This window comes from Rhincodon typus, unplaced genomic scaffold, assembly GCF_021869965.1.
Source record: "Rhincodon typus isolate 14 unplaced genomic scaffold, sRhiTyp1.1 hic_rhity00001046, whole genome shotgun sequence".
NCBI classification, from domain to species: Eukaryota; Metazoa; Chordata; class Chondrichthyes; order Orectolobiformes; family Rhincodontidae; genus Rhincodon; species Rhincodon typus.
This window is the reverse complement of record NW_025966684.1, coordinates 1-18,872: the sequence shown is the minus strand read 5'-3', so window position 1 is coordinate 18,872 and position 18,872 is coordinate 1. Positions and strand designations below refer to the sequence as shown.

At 39.0% G+C, this 18,872-nt stretch overlaps 1 long non-coding RNA gene across 1 annotated transcript; it reads right to left on the bottom strand.

Annotated features, from left to right (window-relative positions):
• Positions 1–1,612: 1,612 nt before the first annotated feature.
• Positions 1,613–18,866, bottom strand: LOC125481156. Its single transcript, XR_007261236.1, has 3 exons — positions 18,027–18,866; positions 4,407–4,462; positions 1,613–2,105 (listed from the first exon to the last, which is right to left on the bottom strand). It is a non-coding gene; the product is annotated as an uncharacterized LOC125481156 (long non-coding RNA).
• Positions 18,867–18,872: the final 6 nt, after the last annotated feature.

Sequence of the window (18,872 nt, the reverse complement as noted above, 5' to 3'; positions counted from 1 at the left end):
TTCTTTGAGGGGAAGGCAATAACCTAGTGGTATTATCCAGAGACCCAGGTAATGTTCTGGGGACCCATGTTTGAAGTCAATTTTAAAAAATCTGGAATTTAGAGTCTAATGATAACCATGAATCCATTGTTGATTGTCAGAAAAACCCATCTGGTTCATTTATGTCCTTTAGGGAAGGAAGCTGCCATCCTTATCTGGTCAGGCCTACATGTGACTCCAAACCCACAGCAATGTGGTTGACTCTTAACTGCACTCTGGGCAGTTAGGGATGGGCAATAAATGCTGGCCCAGGCAGTGATGCCCTCAACCCGTGAATGCATTTAAAAAAAGATCCAGACCCACCCAGGTCTCAATGATATCATCATACTGGGCAGTGTTTACAGCACACATCAGCATTAACCCTTTCCTTGCTTAACATGTTATACAACATCCAGCACCTAGGAATCCGCTGTAATTAGGGGAGGTTTTGCCACTATTGGGAGGCTGACACGGGGGCATCTTCCATGATTAAATGGGCCCAACTGCCATGTTGACATCCAGCCTTAATCGTATGTTAATTGCTAAACTACTTAGCTTTTTATGATTTCTGTCTCAACTAGGAACTATATGATACCTTTTTGGAGGCATACCAAGACTTACCTCAAACTACAGAGGCTGGTAATGCATTCCATAAGCTCTCTGATAAAAGAAGAGCTGCCTAAATGTTAATTTGAAAGCAAAAAACGATTTAAGGATGTAACGGTGAAACGATCAGATAACTGCTTTGGGCTCTGCATAGTTGTGCACCACAATCTGCTACCACCATCATATTTTGCTAGTATGAACTGACAGTGTTTGGCACACAGAAGTAACCACATTTACAGATATAGTCATAATAACCACAGCACAATGCAGTAATAAACACTACACAGAGCAAATTCACGGGTAGTCAGTTAAGTGCTTCCTTTCCACTGACTTTAATCCAACTAGTAGTTGAGTAAACCTCCAGTATCCTTTTACCCATTGCGTAAGAGAGATACCTTCTGGAAATGTTATTAGAAAGTTAGGGGAAATAGAACCAAAACTCATTTAATTTGTATTTCTTTCAAATAATTTGTTTAAAGCCGTCAATTTAATTGAACAGATTCTGCATCAACAAAATGAAGCACTGAAGATCCTTTTGGGTTGATGAATTAACAATAAGACTCTCCAGGATTCACACAAACACAGTTTTTGTAAGCTCCTAGGGTTGCTGCACAACTATCATGGCTGAGCCAAGATGCTTCTAGAAATTGTGGGAGTTGTGAAAGCAATGCATTTTTTGCCTAGGAATAAAATAACCTGCTGAGTTAAACAGAAATGCCACATTGTATGGGAAATGCAATGACCAGTGCATCGTAGATTGATGTCATTAAAAAGCTGGAACATTTTAAGATCACTTTTTGAATTATTTTCTTTAATTGATTGTTGTCAATAAATAAATGAGTTCTAAAGCATAATGAAATCTAAACCATGCTACCGTTGTTTACTAAAAGCATGAAGTGGCAAATCAACTTGTTTGACTACTGTTTGCAATAGCCCATTGTTCAAATTTCAGACCTTTTGTTTTACATTAAAAAAACACAGAAATCTGTAATTAATTGCTGTTTGGTTCCATGCTGGCATGAATTTATTGGATTTTATGTTGTAGATTACGATCAGTTAATTGTTTGCTCAGTTTATGCTCTACACTCCACAGCAACTATCATATTCACCATTTCACTAACTTATGTAGCTTCAGTACATATTTACCGCAAAAAGACAAAATTCATATGCAGGAATATCATGCCTAAAACCACATCAAAAGTCAAACGTTTTCCAAAGTATTGATATTGTACTCAATGTTGCTACTTATCTCCTCCTATCTATGTTAATTTCATTATTCAAGCGAGTGAGGCAATCTGGCTCCAGGAGGATTAGTTATGAGTAACTGTCATCTTTGATCCTTCCAGTTCTGCAACTGTTTATAGTCTCAGACATGGCTGTTCCAGTGATGATGAACTCTTCTTTCTGCCAGGATGACATGCTGCAGGTGCCTGTCTCCCACCAGTTAGATTCTGCTGCCTCCAATTTTGTATTATCTAACCCTGCAAGAGAGAGAGAAGCGCGTCAGTGAGGGTGGTGCAATGTGCTAAGTGATATGGCTGTTATAGTTGAATAGCTGGCAATTTTTGCAAGCTGACAAATGTGCATATGAGGCTTACAACCGAGCTAAAAGTATGAGCAAGGTGAAGCTATGAGATACTAGGTATGAGTTGTGGTTGATAGCAGTTGTTGCTAGGTAAGAGAAGTGCATGGAGAAATTAAAGGAGTATGAGGCTAGTGGTTCAGTTGTAAGGATGGATTTTCAAGATGCATTCAATTGCCCTGACCACTTCTGTGGGCTAGTGAACTTCATGCACTGCATCCCAGTTCTCAGAGCTGCACTGGTGCATTGATTTTAACAGCTACCTTCTCCCTCAGTCTTCGCAATTTGGGCCTGCAGGGCATCCTGATGCCCCATGGATTGATCATCCTATTCAACAAGCCTGCACAACAATCCTCAATACTGTGCCTTGGGGAATGCGCCATTTCCTGCAGAACCTTCTTTGTGTATTCTTCCCAGTCGACGGCTCTTCTCCAACCAACTTCAGCCCATGCTGTAGTCAAAATGCATCTCCCCTTCCAGAGGTGTAAGTTGGCTTTTAAGTGGTGCTAGCTGCTCATGAACATGCACTGCGACTAGACATGCAGCTACAGCAGCACACTACCATCACAGCAATGAGTAAACAGCACAAAGTTTGAATGCTGTCTGCATTCAGTAGGAACAGGAGTAGGTTAATTGTTCATTGCGATCCGATCATCCATTTGCGGATTTAAGCAAATTTTGTTGCCTTGATCTGCACTTGTTCAGTGTCATTTTGTAACAACTAAGGCCGTAATTGAATTCCTTCAGTTACACACAGCATGGCAGGAAGGTCAGTCAGATTCTATATTGGTATGTAATGAGTAACACTAGAAGTGCACATATGGAACGTTGAGGACAGAGCAGAGTTTGACTCTGATTCTCCCTACATTTGAAGGGCTCACTGACAATCACTGTCACTACTGTCAGGTGGAATCACAGGCTATAACAAAGTCATGACTTTGGGGGAGATGAAAATTGATAGAAAGCATTGAGACAAAATATACAGATAGTAAAACTCAGGTACAATAGGTTACTTTTAAAAGCAAAAGCTGGTGCATAGTCGAGCAGTGAGATTCCATGACTCAGCTGTACATTACCATTATCGACCCAAATCTTCCTCCCTCTCCGCACTCACACTCACATATGCATCCCACATTTCCTAAACCCCACCTCATAACTCTGTAATTATAGGAATGTATTTCAATGCTATGAGGGATTGAATGGATGATGCGTAGCCAACTACAAATGGAATTCACTGCAACCATTGTGGAGAAATTAAGTGTGCACCAGCCCATCCTGCCCTGAGTGGAGCAATGTTTGTATGTTCGTAGCACGGCGTGCAAGGAAATGACGGCATTTTTGAAAAATGTCAGTTGAAGGGTCAACCACATCTCCTGTATTTCCTAGCTGATGTGTGCACCAGAAATTCACTGTCTCTACTTCCTGTTTTGCACAATAGCCATTTAAATAAGAGAAACAAATTGACACAACTTTATTAAATATTAATTAAATAATAGCAAACATGTTTCCTAATTGATTTTGATGAAGAAAGAATAAATTTGCATTTCCCTAGCAGTTTTCATGATCTCAAGATGTCACAGAGTGTACAGCCAATTATTTTTTTTTAAGCTTATTAGGTGTCTACCTTAGTAGTGAAAGTGCTATCATTAAGCTAAACTGACATTAATGATATTTGAACTCAGCTTAGGTCAAAAAGTGTTTGAAAAGTATGTACAATTATATAACATTCTTTGAATGTATCAGAAAACTCAAATAATTTTACTAATTTTGTGAAACAAGTTAGATGAAAATCTTCAGATAGTTGACTCAAATGGAATGCAAATATTTATCATGGTTTCAACACAGAGAGTGAACTTAGAAACTAAAACCAGTTACTAAGAGGGAAAATCTTCTCTGTTGCTGGATTCAATGTTGCTTTTGGTCTATCCTGACAGAGCTGTAAAATGTTTAAGAAATTTTTTTGTCCCTAGAGAGGGCCTATCTTTAGGATAAATTTAAATTAAGGGCTTGTCTGCCTGTTGAGTGGCAATTGAAGATAGAATGTCATGGCAATTACAGAGAGTACAAGGTATTGTAGCTAACATTCTCAGAACCAACTTCCCCAAAGACAAATTATATGTTTTTTTGTCTCTGAGAGGGAGTCCTGATGAAGGGTCCTGACCGAAACGTTGACTCTCCTGCTCCTCTGATGCGGCTTTACCTGCTGTGTTCTTCCAGCTCCACACTGTATTGACTGTTCTTTTGTCTCTTTGTTGCCTGGAAAATAGTTGTCATATTTGATGATATAGAATGTACTAAATTTCAAAATAATCTATTGTATGTGAGCAGCTTGATGTATTTATAAAAATGCAGTAATTAAAAGTACAGAACCATATACATTTTAGCTCAGTACTGTCTGAGGTCAATTTAAACCTCTTCTGAGCACCCATATTGAAAACACATTTTCCTGATATCTCTCCATGTACTTTAACATTCTTCTTGTTTAATCATTATTCAGTGCATTTTAAAAGACTGTAATCGAGCTACTGTGCTTCCCAGACATGTAAAACATTTTCCATTCCAATATCAGTTGGAGATAATTTTAACTCTTGTTGTAAATAAAACAATATCAGACTGGCTGTCCATTATATCCTTCTCAAAAATGTAGTTTCATTTAAGTATTTAGAAAATATAAAACACCAGCTCAGGAACAACTTGTTCATTTATCCTAAAAGTTCACACAATTACTGTGTATTTCTAATCATTAATCATTTTGCATTATTACATACATCCAATTCCATAATTCACATATTTTAGTGGTATAACTTTTAGTTTTAGAAATATAACTATTAGATTGTAAATTAATCTGTCAACTATAAGATCAACAGAAAACCTGAGTAACAGCCTAAAGTAACTCCAAAGTGAATGCAACCGAAACACATTTGAGAATGTCTCTGGGCCTGTATTAGAGTCAGAATCCTTGATTCGATGAAAAAACTTCATTTACATTGTTCCTAGATGACAAATCCAAAAGCTAGCAATTCTGAATTGAGGGTTGTAAAACTCCAATATAGGTTCCTAATCATGAGGTCCTGGGTGTTGTTGAACAAAGAGAGCTTGGAGTGCAAGTTCATAGTCCCTTGAAAGTGGAGTCACAGGTATATAGGATATTGAAGAAGGTATTTGATATGCTTACCTTTATTGGTCAGTGCATTGAGTAAAGGAGTGGGGAGGTCATGTTGAGGCTGTACAGGACTTTGATTAAGCCATGAATGGAATACTGTGTGCAATTCTGATCTCCCAGCTATAGGAAGGATGTTGTGAAACTTGAAAGGATTCAGAAAAGATTTACAAGGACGTTGCCAGGGTTGGAGGGTTTAACATAAATGGACAGACTTTATAGACAAGGGCTCTTTTCCCTGGATTGTGAGTGGCCGAGAGGTGACGTTACAGAGGTTTATAAAATCATGAGGGGCATAGATAAGACAAATAGACAAGGTATTTTCCCCAGGGTGGAGGAGTCACAAACTAGATGGCATAGGTTTAAGATGAGAGGGGAAAGATTTAAAAGGGATCTAAGGGGCAACTTTTTCACGCAGAGGGTGGTCTATGTATGGAATGAGCTGCCAGAGGAAGTGATGGAGGCTGATACAATTACAACATTTAAAAGGCATCTGAATAGGTATGAGTAGGAAGGGTTTAGAGGGATTTCGGTCAAATGCTGGCAAACAGAACTAGATCAATTAGGATGGCTGGTTGGCATGGATGAGTTGGACTGAAGGGTCTGTTTCCATGCTGTATGTCTCTATGGCATAGATTATTCATATGGATCACAGAAGCAAAGGGTTTTACTTTGAAGGTAAAAGCAAGTTAATTTACATTTTGGATTGGTACATCCCAAGTATATCACATTGTAATGGAGATGGGCTGTAGGTGTTAGAAGGTTACTTTGTTTAATTTGTCTGGAATTTTCTTCACAAAAGGCAAGATTTGGTCTTATGTAGGATGCAGTTCACTTAATAATTCGTGAGGAAAAAGAAATTGGAAGGTTTGCCTTGCTCGGAATATGAGGAAGAAATCTGTGGTCCACAGAATAAAAACAAGCGGTTAGTTTGGAGGATTCAGTGAAGGTTAAATCTGAGCTGAGTCATCAACATTTATGAAATATTAGAGAATCACTTAACCAGAAGCTAATGGAAGAATCACCCTGAAATTTCCAAGAATACTCAGTACACTGAGGAGAAATGAATGTTCATTTCAGAGGGCTGTGTTATAAATGTGGATTGGTCTGAGGAAAATAACATGAACCTTCAAGATAAGGAAACTCGAGGGCCTTGAAAGTTACAACTAGATTTATATCATTGATCTTTATAAACTATAGTTTTCAATTAGTGGTGCTTGCTTTTAAGTTCTTTAAGTATACAGTAAAGTTTGTTTAAATTGGTGAAATCTTGTAATTTAATTTATTTTAGTTAATCACTGTTTAAATTTCTCTTTAAATGTTAACAATCTCGATGGGGATTATGACAGAATGTACAATCACAAAAATAAAAAAAAACACCAAGTTATTTCATAAATGTTTCTTGCTGTAACAGTTGAGTGGACAACTTAACCCAGAAATTTCACTGAGCTGTCCACTCAGATTAACTTGGGTTTTGAGGGAGAATTTATCTTCATTAACAACAGATGGACAAAAATTTCAATCCACAAGATACTTCCTCATCTGTTGTTCACGTAATCTCACATGAAATTTTATTGATTTCTTTATTTATTGTTATCTCAGGAATCTGACCATAGTGTATAATATCTCAGGCATTATCACACTTGAGTTTTCATGCCAACCAAGATTAGAATGGCAATCAGGCCCATGTTTCACAAAATATACAAGCGATATTTGGAGGCTGTAATTTGACACACAGCACCATCTTCTACCCAAGAGTTTTGTACTAATTTCCATAGATTTTGTACCCACGTTGGAAATAAAATTCTTCCAACTTCAGAACTCTGAGTTTTGAGCAACCACTTTGGAGTCATCCACACCAGATAAAAGGAGACATGTGGGTTCCAAAAGTTTTACATACAAATTAGACCATTCAGCCCATCGAGTCTTCTCCACCATTCAACCATGGCTCATAAGTTTCTCCTGCTTTCTCCCCGTAACCCTTGATCCCCTTGACAATCAAGAACCTATCTATCTCAGTCTTAAATATACTCAATGACCTGGCCTCCACAGCCTTCTGTGGCAATGAATTCCATAGATTCACCACTCTCTGGCTGAAGAAGTCTCTCCTATCTCCCTTCTAAAAGGTCTTCCCTTTACTTTGGGCTGTGCCCTCGGGTCCTAGTCTCTCCTACCAATGGAAACATCTTCCCAACATCCACTCTGTCCAGGCCATTCAGTACTCTGTAAGTTTCAATTAGATCCTCCCTCATCCTTCTAAACTCCATCGAGTATAGACCCAGAGTCCTCAAACGTTCCTCATATGTTAAGCTTTTCATCCCTGGGACCATTCTTGTGAACCTCCTCTGAACCTGCTCCATGGTTTTGGGCTCCATACCTCTTTCCAGAGATATGGGGTCCAAAACTGCACACAATACTCCAAATGTTGTCTGACTAGAGCCTTATAGAGCCTCAGAAGTACATCCCTGCTTTTATATTCAAGTCCTCTCAAAATAAATGCCAAAGTTGCATTTGCCTTCCTAACTACTGACTCAATGTGCAAGTTTACTTTGAGAGAATCCTGGACTAGAACTCCCAAGTCTCTTTGCACTTCAGACTTCTGAATTTTCTCCCCATTTAGAAAATAGTCCATGCTTCTATTCTTCTTACCAAAGTGCATGACCTCACACTTTCCCACGCTGTATTCCATGTGCCAATCCTTTGCCCACTCTCCTAACCTGTCCAAATCCTTCTGCAGCCTCCCAGCATCCTTGATACTACCTAGTCCTCTACCTATCTTTGTATCGTCTGCAAACTTAGCCAGAATGCCCTCAGTTCCTTCATCCAGATCATTAACGTATGAAGTAAAAAGTTGTGGTCCTAACACTGACCCTTGTGGAATTCCACTTGTGGTATGCCATGCTCAGAAAGACCCTTTTAACCCCACTCTCTGTTTTCTGCCAGACAGCCAATCTTCTATCCATGCTAGCACCTTGCCTCTAACACCATGGGCCCTTATCTTACTCAGCAGCCTCCATACAGCACCTTGTCAAAGGCCTTCTGTAAGTCCAAGTAGATAACATCCATTGGCTTTCCTTGGTCTAACCTGCTTGTTACTTCCTCAAAGAATTCTAATAGATTTGTCAGGAATGACCTCCGTTTGATGAAACCATGCTGACTTTGCCCTATTTTACCATGCACTTCCAAGTATTCAGAAATCTCATCCTTCACAATGGACTCTATAATTTTACACACGACCAAGGTTAGGCTAATCAGCCTGTAATTTTCCATCTTTTGCCTTACTCCCTTTTTAAACAGGGGTGTCAATTTAGCAATTTTCCAGTCCTCTGGGACCCTCCCTGACTCTAGCGATTCCTGAAAGATCACCGCTAACGCCTCCACTATCTCTTCAGCTATCTCCTTAAGAACTCTGGGGTGTAGTCCATCTGGTCCTGGTTACTTATCCACCTTCAGGCCATTCAGTTTTTCTAGCACCTTCTCCTTAGCAATGGCCACCGTACTCAGCTTTGCCCCGACTCTCTCAAATTTTTGGGATATTACTCGTGTCTTCCACTGTGAAGACTGACACAAAGTAATTATTCAGTTCCTCAGCCATTTACTTGTTCCCCACTACTATCTCTCTAGCGTCATTTTCCAGCAGTTCAATGTCCACTTTTGCCTCTCTTTACCCCTTTAAATATCCAAAGAAACTCTTACAGTCCTCCTTTATATTACTGGCTAGATTACTCTCATAGTTAATCTTCTCCCTCCTTATTTCTTTTTTAGTTGCCCTCTGTTGGACTTTGTAAGCTTCCCAATCCTATGGTTTTCCACTGCCCTTTGTCACATTATATGCTTTCTCTTTTGCTTTTATGCTATCCCTGACTTCCCTAGTCAGCCATGGTTGCGTCATCCTTCCTGTACCATGCTTCTCTTTCCTAGGGATGAATTTTTGCTCCTAGAATTACTCCTAGAAACTCCTGCCATTGCTGTTCCACTGTCTTTCCTGCTCAGCTCCTCTCCCAGTAAATTCTGCCCAGCTCCACCCTCATGCCTCTCTTGTTGCCTTTATTCAGCTGTAATACCATTACCTCTGATTCTATTTTCTCCCTCTCAAATTGCAGAGTAAATTCAATCATATTGTGATCACTGCCTCCTAAGGCTTCCTTCACCTTAAGCTCCCTTATCAAGTCTGCTTCATTGCACAACACTAAATCCAGTATTGCCTGTTCCCTAGTGGGCTCCACCACAAGCTGCTCCAAAAAGCCATCTCGTAGACATTCCTCAAATTCCTTTTCTTGCAATCCACTACCAACCTGATTTTCCCACTCCACCTTCATATTGAAACCTCCCATGATCACCGTAACTTTGCCTTTCTTACAAACCAAAGCTATTTTCCACTGTATCTTGCGCCCCAGCTCCTGGCTACTGTTTGGAGGCCTGTACTTAATAACAACTATGGTTTTCTTTAACCTCTGCAGTTCCTCAACTCTACCCACACAGATTCTACACCATCTGACCCTACTTCATTTCTTACTATTAATTTCATTTCTTACTAATAAGGCAACCATATCCCCTGTGCCCACCTGCCTATCTTTTCGATAAGATGTATATCCTTGGATATTCAGCTCCCAATCCTGATCCCCTTGCAGCCATGTCTCCATGATGCCCACCACGTCATATCTGCCAATTTCGATCCGTGCCACAAGCTGATTTGCCTTCTTTCTTATACTGCGTGCATTCAGATTATAACACCTTCAGCCCTGTATTAACCGTCCCTCTTTGCTTTGTCACTCGTTTATCCAGTGTGCTTGAAGTTTGATTCCTAACCCTTTCCAAACACCCTGTCCGATTTGTGTCTATGCCGGAGACTTTAATAACCTCTCCTGAGTTCTTCTTTCACATCATTTTTTTTATATTTTTCCACACAGTAAAATCTTCCCCTACAGATGTTAGCCTGCTGCTTTGTTCACCACCGGGGGAAGTTTTAACCTTTCCTGCAACCCTCAAACTTTCTAGTTTAAAGTCCTGTTGACTGGTCTATTTACCCTTTTCACTAGAACATTGGTCCCAGCTTGGTTCAGGTGGAGACCATCCCAGTGGTACACATCTCTCCTATTCCAATACCGATGCCAGGGCCCCATGAAAAGGAACCCCTCTTTCCCACACCACTCCTTTAGCCACGTGTTTACTTCCCTTATTCCCATGTCCCTAAGCCAATTTGCACATGGCTCAGGCAGTAATCCGGAGATTATAATCCTTGAGGAAACCCTTACTTTCATTCCTAGCTCCTGCTAATCTCTGAACAGGTGCTCTTTCCTAGTCTTGCCTATGTTGTTTGTTCCAACATGGACCAAAACAACTGGATCTTCCCCCTCCCTCTCCAATATCCTTTCAAGCGGTCAGAGATATCCCTTACCCTGGCACCGGGCAGGCAAAACATACCATGCAGGACTCTCGATCCTGCTTACAAAGGATACTATCTATTCCCCTGATTACAGAATCCCCTACAACTACCCTTCTTCAGAAAGGTCCAGACCCGAAACGTCAGCTTTCCCGCTCCTCTGATGCAGCCTGGCCTGCTGTGTTCATCCAGTTCCACACCTTGTTATCTCAGATTCTCCAGCATTGGCAGTTCCTACTAACTCCAATACTGGATTTAGTGTTGTGCAATGAGGCAGACTTGATAAATCCAACATTGCCTGTTCCCCAGTGGACAATGAAAAGCCTTCATAGGATCCAAGTGTTCTTGTCATCTATTCCACTTAAGAGCTGACAATTGCTGAAGACTGGTTGAACAGATCTGGAACAGATATACCTTACACACTTAGCAACATAGCCAATAAATGAAATTGTAAATTTCCCTCTTCCCCTCACAAGCATAACTTATCTTCATTGAGTACATGTAACAATAAAGCTATGGAGAAACTTGAAGCATTAAGCTTCAACATAGAAGTAGGTCCAGCCCAAATCTTTTGTTTCCCAATGATAATTGGAAATTGTCATCAGCAGCCTGAGTAGCTTCGGCACATTAAGCAACATACCTTTGAATTAAGCAACCTATAACCTCAAACTAAAAAAAAAATGTAGTTTTACATTCACATTTAGTTCAAATATTTTAAATTCCTGTTTGATGTCGAGCATTAACAACATACCACACATAACTGAAGAAAGAATTTCCTATATGATTACAAATTCTTAATTAATACAAGAATGACTAGAATTAATATAACATAATAAATCAGCTATTTACTAAATGATGGTAACAAAGAAAGCTGGTAAAAAGCAAAATGTACATAAGGGGAAAGAAATCTGAAATGCTTGGGAATTACGTATTTTGTGAAATAGATAGAGTTCATGACAGAAATAGCTTCACTTTTCACACTCCTTTCAGAATTCAAGCTCAAACTAAGAATAACATTCACTTCTGAAGTATAAAAGCTAATCTGCAAGAGTGAATACCTTGAGGTAATGTGGCATTTTGAAGAATATTGCAAGGAAAACGTGAATATGGTTATTAAGTTTTTTGGAATTTTAAAAAAATCAAACAGCTTGTGATGTTAAAAGGTTTAATTTAATTAACAGTTGAATCTATAAGCATGACCTCAACAATATAATTACAATGTAATTCAGCTGCATTTTTTCAAATGCTAACATTTCTCCTTCAGGAACCTGAATTCAGTTTACCTTATACATAAAGGCCTAGGAGCAAGGACGCCAGTACTATTTCTGAATTGCTTTTGATGATACCTTGCAATTTTTCTTCAGAAATTAGTCAATACCAATAATACAAGTCATACTAAATGTCCTTTTTTTTGAAACCTTATTCTATTCTGAGAAATCATAGCCGCTAACCTGGTGGTACAATTAAGCAAGGGTCGTGAATTTAAAGAATAACAACTGAAATGAGAACAATGACAACGTTCATATCATAGACTGGGCATCGCAGAGAATAAGGCCATTTGGCCATTTGTTTCTTTGTGAGCTCTTTAAAGTTTCACCCTGCTTTCCCCCCCCGCCCCATTACCTGTGCAAAAGAGTCTTCTTAAGTACATGTTCATTCCATTCTGAAAAGTTATTAATTATTTTTCCATCACCTTTTCAGGCAGCACATTCTAAATTATAACAACCCACTTTATTCAGAGAAGACAATCTCAATTCCTCCATGGATATATTGACAATTGTCTTACAGCTATGTCACTTTATTCCAAGTGATCATAGCACTGGAAAAAAATTCTCCCTATATATTCTCCTATGAGGGGTTTCAATGCTGAACATTTCTATTAAATCCCCACTTAAACTTCTTTGCTGAAAGGACTACAATCCTAGTTTCTGTAGTTTCTCTATGTAACTAGAGAACCTCAGCCCTGGTATAATTCTGCTAATTCCCTTCTGATTAGATTAAATTAGATTATTAGATTTTATTGTTACGTGCACCCGAGTGCAAGAGTACAGTGAAAAGTGTACAGAGTCACCACTCTCCAGCGCCATCTTAGAATACAACAGTTAGGATTAAAAACAAGAGCTGAAAGTAAAAGAGAAATAAAAGGAAAAAAAATGTCCAGACGACTCTCGCCACCGTCGCCTCAAGTCCTACGCCAGACCCAGCAATGTCAAAGTCGCCATCTCTCGCAGCAGGGAACACAGCTGCTATCGGTACTGCCATTGTTAAGCTCCTCAAGGGCAAAAAGTAAGTGAGAGAACTGTAGACAAAGAAAGGTAGAAAGAAAAGAGAATAAAAGAGAAATGGACAAAAGAAAGCAGCGGCTGAACAGAAGTCTGAAAGCTGCTGCCCTGCCACCATTTTGGAATTTTTAGCATTATTCTTAACGTGCGGCTCCCAGACAAAATACTCCAGCTGGGTCCAAATCAACGCTTTGCAAAAGATTAGAATGACTTTCTCGTTTTTGTATTCTATGCATTTTCATAAATTCATTGATTGCGTATAATGTTTTAAATGCTATATCAACTTTTCTTGCTTCCTGCAAAGATTTGCACCTTCAAATCTCTAGATTCCAGTATTCCTCTACATGTAGTTTTCATCACAGTAAAACATCGAGGAACTTCACAGTGGCATAATCAGCCAAAATCTGACACCAAGATAAAGGGGATGTTAAGAGGAGATATTAACCAAAAACCTCAAAAGGTTTAAAGGTACATCTTAAAGGAGAAAAACAAAAGGAGAGGCAACAAGCATTTGGAAAGGAATTCCAAAGGTTAAGGCTTTGACAGCTGAAGTCACAGCTTAAATTGATAACAGGTGTCATGAAGATGTGCTATATAAAACAGCAACTTGTAATTTAAGCAACTGGCTTCATACATTAGACATTTTAAAACAAACTGGAAAATAAAAATTGGCTAAACTTTTAAGAAGGCCAAAACTCAATTGCATCTGTGAAGCCACATACAACCCAGTGAGATGGAAAGACCACAGAGAATCCAAAAGAGAAAATAACATGCCTGGAGGCGAGTGGCTTCTTTCTGTGTCATCGAGATGGAGGGTGGATCATTCAGGTGTCAAATGGCAGGGAAATGAAAAATTAGCCACCATTTCTAAAATGATGAAAACCCAGACAGGGGTTAACCAGCCTTGCTCTGGAACTCATACTTGATTTCTTTGAACTGCTGTTGACCAAGTTAGACTGAGGCAGCATGACCCAGCTGCTTGCATATGTCAGTGTTGGACTTGAACTTGCAGAGATTAATACTAACTGCACCAGGATGGTCACCTTGCTCTGCCCCTACAATATTCCTTCCAAGTTCTGAGCCCTGTTCCTCGGAGAACAACTGAGTACATCCCAACAGCAGTAAGACTTTCAACCAATCCCTTATGTTTAACTCGAGAATAGCTGTCTATTTTAATTCTTATAACCTGCAGTCAAGTACATACTGAATTATCAATCCAGGATTCCTTTGAAAACTCGAAAAAACCTGCTGGCAGTCCAACGGTGAAAGGAAAAGAAACCAGTTTACTCCGTCCTTGCTCGGTCATAACACGTTTAAGCTCTTGTGCTACAAGCTTTTGCTTTTGCACAGTGACTTACTTGGAAAAGATGCAGTATTTCAAATGCTTGTAACATTTTCTTTATAAAAAATTACTACATTTCAAAAAGTACCAGTATTGTTTTGGGGCAATAGCTTTTATTTTAATTTTGCTGGTATTTTGGCTGAAAGAAGAATGCTAGCTACAATATCAAGATAATGGTAGTAATCTTTCAAGAATTTTTAGTTTTTGGAAAAATCCCAGGGGATTGGACAAGTGTCAAGTTAAAAAGGGAAGGAGACAAAGAAAAGGACAATGATGGGTCAGTTACCTTAATGTCTGTTATTGGGAAAAAGTCTATTATAAATGATGAAATTGCAGAGAATTTAGATTTGCATAATAGGATCAAGCAGAGTCAGCATGGATTCATGAAAGGCAAATCATGCCTGAAAAATTTGATTCTTTGAGGAGGTAGCAAGCAAGATAAGTAAAAGGGAAGCAGTGAATTTGTTTGGATTTTCAGAAGGCATTTGAAAAGATACTACACAGTAGGCCAATTAATGAAAGCTCATGGTGTTGGAGGCAGTATGTTAGTATGGATAGATGATTAGCTAACTAATAGAAGACAGACAGGATGGGGAGGGTGAAGAACATTTTCTGGATAATATGTAACTAGTGGAGTGCCACAGGATCCATGCTGGAGCCACAATTATTGACAATATATATTAATGACTTAGATGAGGAAAACAAATGGACGATAGCCGCCTTTGTCGATGAAACAAAAATAGGTGGGAAAACAAGCCCTAAGGATGGTGGTGTGCAGCAGGATATACAGCAGGTTAAGCAAGTGAATAGAAACTTGAAGATGGGATGTAATGTGGAAAAATGAGGGGTTATGCACTTTGGCAGGAGGATGGGGCAAGCTGGAAATCATGTAATTGGAGAACGGCTGAAGAAAGTTACAGAACAGGGGGGATTTGGATGTCCTTATGCATGGAGGACAGAAAGCTAGCATTCAAGTTCAGGGTAATTGAACATTGAAATAAAGGCCAAAGGAATAGAATATAAAAGTGGGGAGGTTTTGCTAAAAACTATACAAAGGTGCTTGTCAGACTATAGCTGGAATAACATGACTAGTTTGTGTCCCTTATATAAAGGAAAAGAATAGAGGCACTAGTGGCAGTCCAGAGAGTATACTAGGTTGATGTCAGGTATGGAGGCACTGTCTTACGTGACAACATTGAGTCTGTACTCATTGGAATGTAAAAGAATGGATGGCACCTTATTGAACATACAAGAATCTTAGAGGATTTGACAAGGTGGATGCAGAGAGGTCGTTTCCCCAGCGTGGCCAACTCCAAGACTAGAATGGCATACTCTCAGATGCACATTTAAGGCACAGATGGAGAAATTTCTTCTGAGGATAAGGGATCTGTGGAATTCTTAACCGCACAGAGCTGTAGAAGCTGGGTCGATAAGTATAATTAAGGCTGAGACAGACATGTTTAACCAGTAAAGGAATCAAGGGTTATTTATGGGGAAGAGATAGGAGAGTGGAGTTTAGGATTATCAGATCAACCTTGATCACAAAATGAATGGCCTGTTTCTGCTCCTGTGTTTTATGGTCTTAACCGTTTGATCTTTGTTGAGTAATGTTATGTCATTTCTAATAACCAGTTGAACAAGCAGACGTTTCCTGAAGAACAAGCCTTCTTTGGAGTAATGTAATATTCCCTCACGTTACATTGGTGGCCAAGATCTGAAGCTTAGGCACTCAAGACTTTATTTTTGCCTTCCAACATAATATGTTTGGCCATTGGCAAGTTTTGAATTTTCCATTGCTTATTTAACAAAACTTTAGACAAGCCACGGTAGTGGACATCTTAGAAGAAGTGAAAGCAATGGCAACTATAAAACTGCAATTTGGCATAGCCTCAGCAGATATAACCAAGGATCTAGATATAGATAAGCAAGGTCAAAGCTAAACAGAGATCTATGGAAGACTTGAGGTAACTGCATGTAGGTGGGAAAGGAAGCCATTGCATGAAACTCACTACCTATGACTGAATAAGTAACTAATAAGGAGTGTGTAAGTATTCAGAATATCTATCCTGCAACAGAAAGCCAATCCCTTTGAAGTTAGCATTTTAATTCCTTTCAGATGACACTGTAGTTAAGTTCCTTCTCAAAGAAAAGCTGCAAAATAACCAAAGTAAAATTGATATTTAGATTGCAAACTTTAGAATGCTTTAGAACACTTTAGTGCAGTCACTATTATGCAGAGAGGGCATGTGGTAGTGGTTCTGATACTAAGTTTGTAATTTGAAGACTAGAAACAAAGCTGTAGATGGACTTTTATCTAAAGTTTAAAAAGTAGTATGAAGTTGAATTGGTTCAGTTACACTGTTGAATGTTGGAAATTTCCCATACTGAGCCAGCCTGCCCACCTCTGAATGAGCCCAGTTTGCAGGGAAAGCAGTGTTAAGGAAGCCCAACACCATCTTTTCAGGACAGCTGGGATGGGCCTGAATCCCAACTTTTTCTAATAATGCCACACAAATGAATTAGAATTAATTTGGATCCTATCATGCATGAACTAACAATACAATGAAGTACCTGTTGGCCAAACAGGTTAAGAAATGTTGGTTAGGACTCTGGGAGAACGTCTTGCTCTAAGTTGAGCAGTGGAACATTACTTTTAGGCGAGCAGTCAGATCGTGGTTTAATATCACACAGGCAAGGCTTTTGCTAAAGCAACAAACATTATACAAAATTATTAGCCTGTCGCCCTCAAACCCATCTGAACTAAAAATGTATAATCAACTCAGCCAAGTGGCACTCATTAAAATGTACATTACAATTTAAGGACACAGTTTATATAATCTCAAACCTTTTAAAAATTACATCCTAGAAATGGTTAACCAGCTTTTCGCACCTCTATATTAAACTTTGAAATATATCGCAGCAATTTAAAAAATAAATCAGTATAGCAAACTACTGAAGATACCTCTAATCTGAAAGGAAACAAAATAGTAACACAAGGCAAGCAACGGACAATGCAGATACTGCAGTTCATACATTTCCGAATCTTATTTTTACATAAATTCTTTATTCGATATTACGTTCAAATGCAAATATCCTTTTGGATACATTTGAGAAAGCGACAGCGGTTAACATCCTTTAGTTATCACAAGTGAAATATTCTTTGTTTGCAAGAAGAAAAGATCGTTTAAAAAAAGGTGGACTTGAACGAGAGTGAAAATGGGGAGAGGGCGGTGGAGAGACTTGACCAAGAATTCTAACCATGGGGGTTGGGTGGATGAAGATAATACTCGCGTCAAAGCTGGCGAGGAGGAGGAGTTAGGGACAGAGAGAAGACGTATTACTGGCCTGCCATCGATTAATAAAGACCACATAATCTAATAACGAATGGCAATTATTTCTTCTTATTTAAGACCGAGGTTTTAATCAGAATTGAAACTTCCTTTTTTTAAAAAAAAAAGGATTACCACTGAAAATTGCAGCTAGACTTCGAATCCTTTGTTAGACGCTTTTTAAAAGACCGTGCGTTTATTACCAATAAGTTCCTAGATATCGTCCATCTTAAAAGATTAGTTTGGACAAAGAAAGATTCCAACTTGTGCTTTACACAGATCAAATATTATTGAATCTTACAAGTAGTAACACTCCATACAAACCTTTCCTGCTTTTTGCAATTTGTCTTGCGTTTTACAATTGTTAGATTTTCAAAGGGTAGTGAAAGAATCTTATATCCTCTTGGCACATCAGCATTGAATTTCATATCAAACGTACATCTATAGATTCTAATTTTATTAGCACGTGGTTGACTTGAAACTGGGGATATTAAACTAACGATCAAAACGACAAAAAAAAAAAGTGTTTTTAAACTGTGGGAGGTTAGCAAGCCAACTCAAACAAAAAAGTGGCCGAGCAAGGCTTTATCGGGTCGCAAGAGGCGGGTTACTTTTGGAGGGGGAAAAGAATGTGGCAGAACCGAAAAACTGCTTCCACACCCTAAAATAATCGACTCAATCCGGCAGTTATCCAGACAGCCTATTGAAGCTTCCGGTGACAGGACAATCGTTCTTCTGGAACCCCGTGCTGAGTAATGAGAGAAATCCTGTACTCTCCCTAAACAGGGTGAATTAGAAGCTTCAATACTTGACATGGTTCGAAAAAGCAAATAGGCTTAAACCTGCCCGTAGAACGATTCACCATCTTTTGCGAATTTCAAATTTATCTCAAGTTCGTGAAAAATCTCACTAAGTTAGTAGATAGGTTTAATATACCAGCCTGTACAAAAGTAGGGCTTAAATAAGAAAAATAGATTGACACAGGGAGGAACCTCGTCATTATTCTTCAGAAATTCTCAGATGGTTCCTATACAGTAAGTTGCACACTGAAGTAACTATGCAGCTTTCAGTCATTTCATTGGCCCTTTCGATAGCCTCATTTTGTTAGGGATCTCAACCCTTTCGAGGCATATTTTACAAACTCGTGCACCATAGAGATTGTAAAAACAT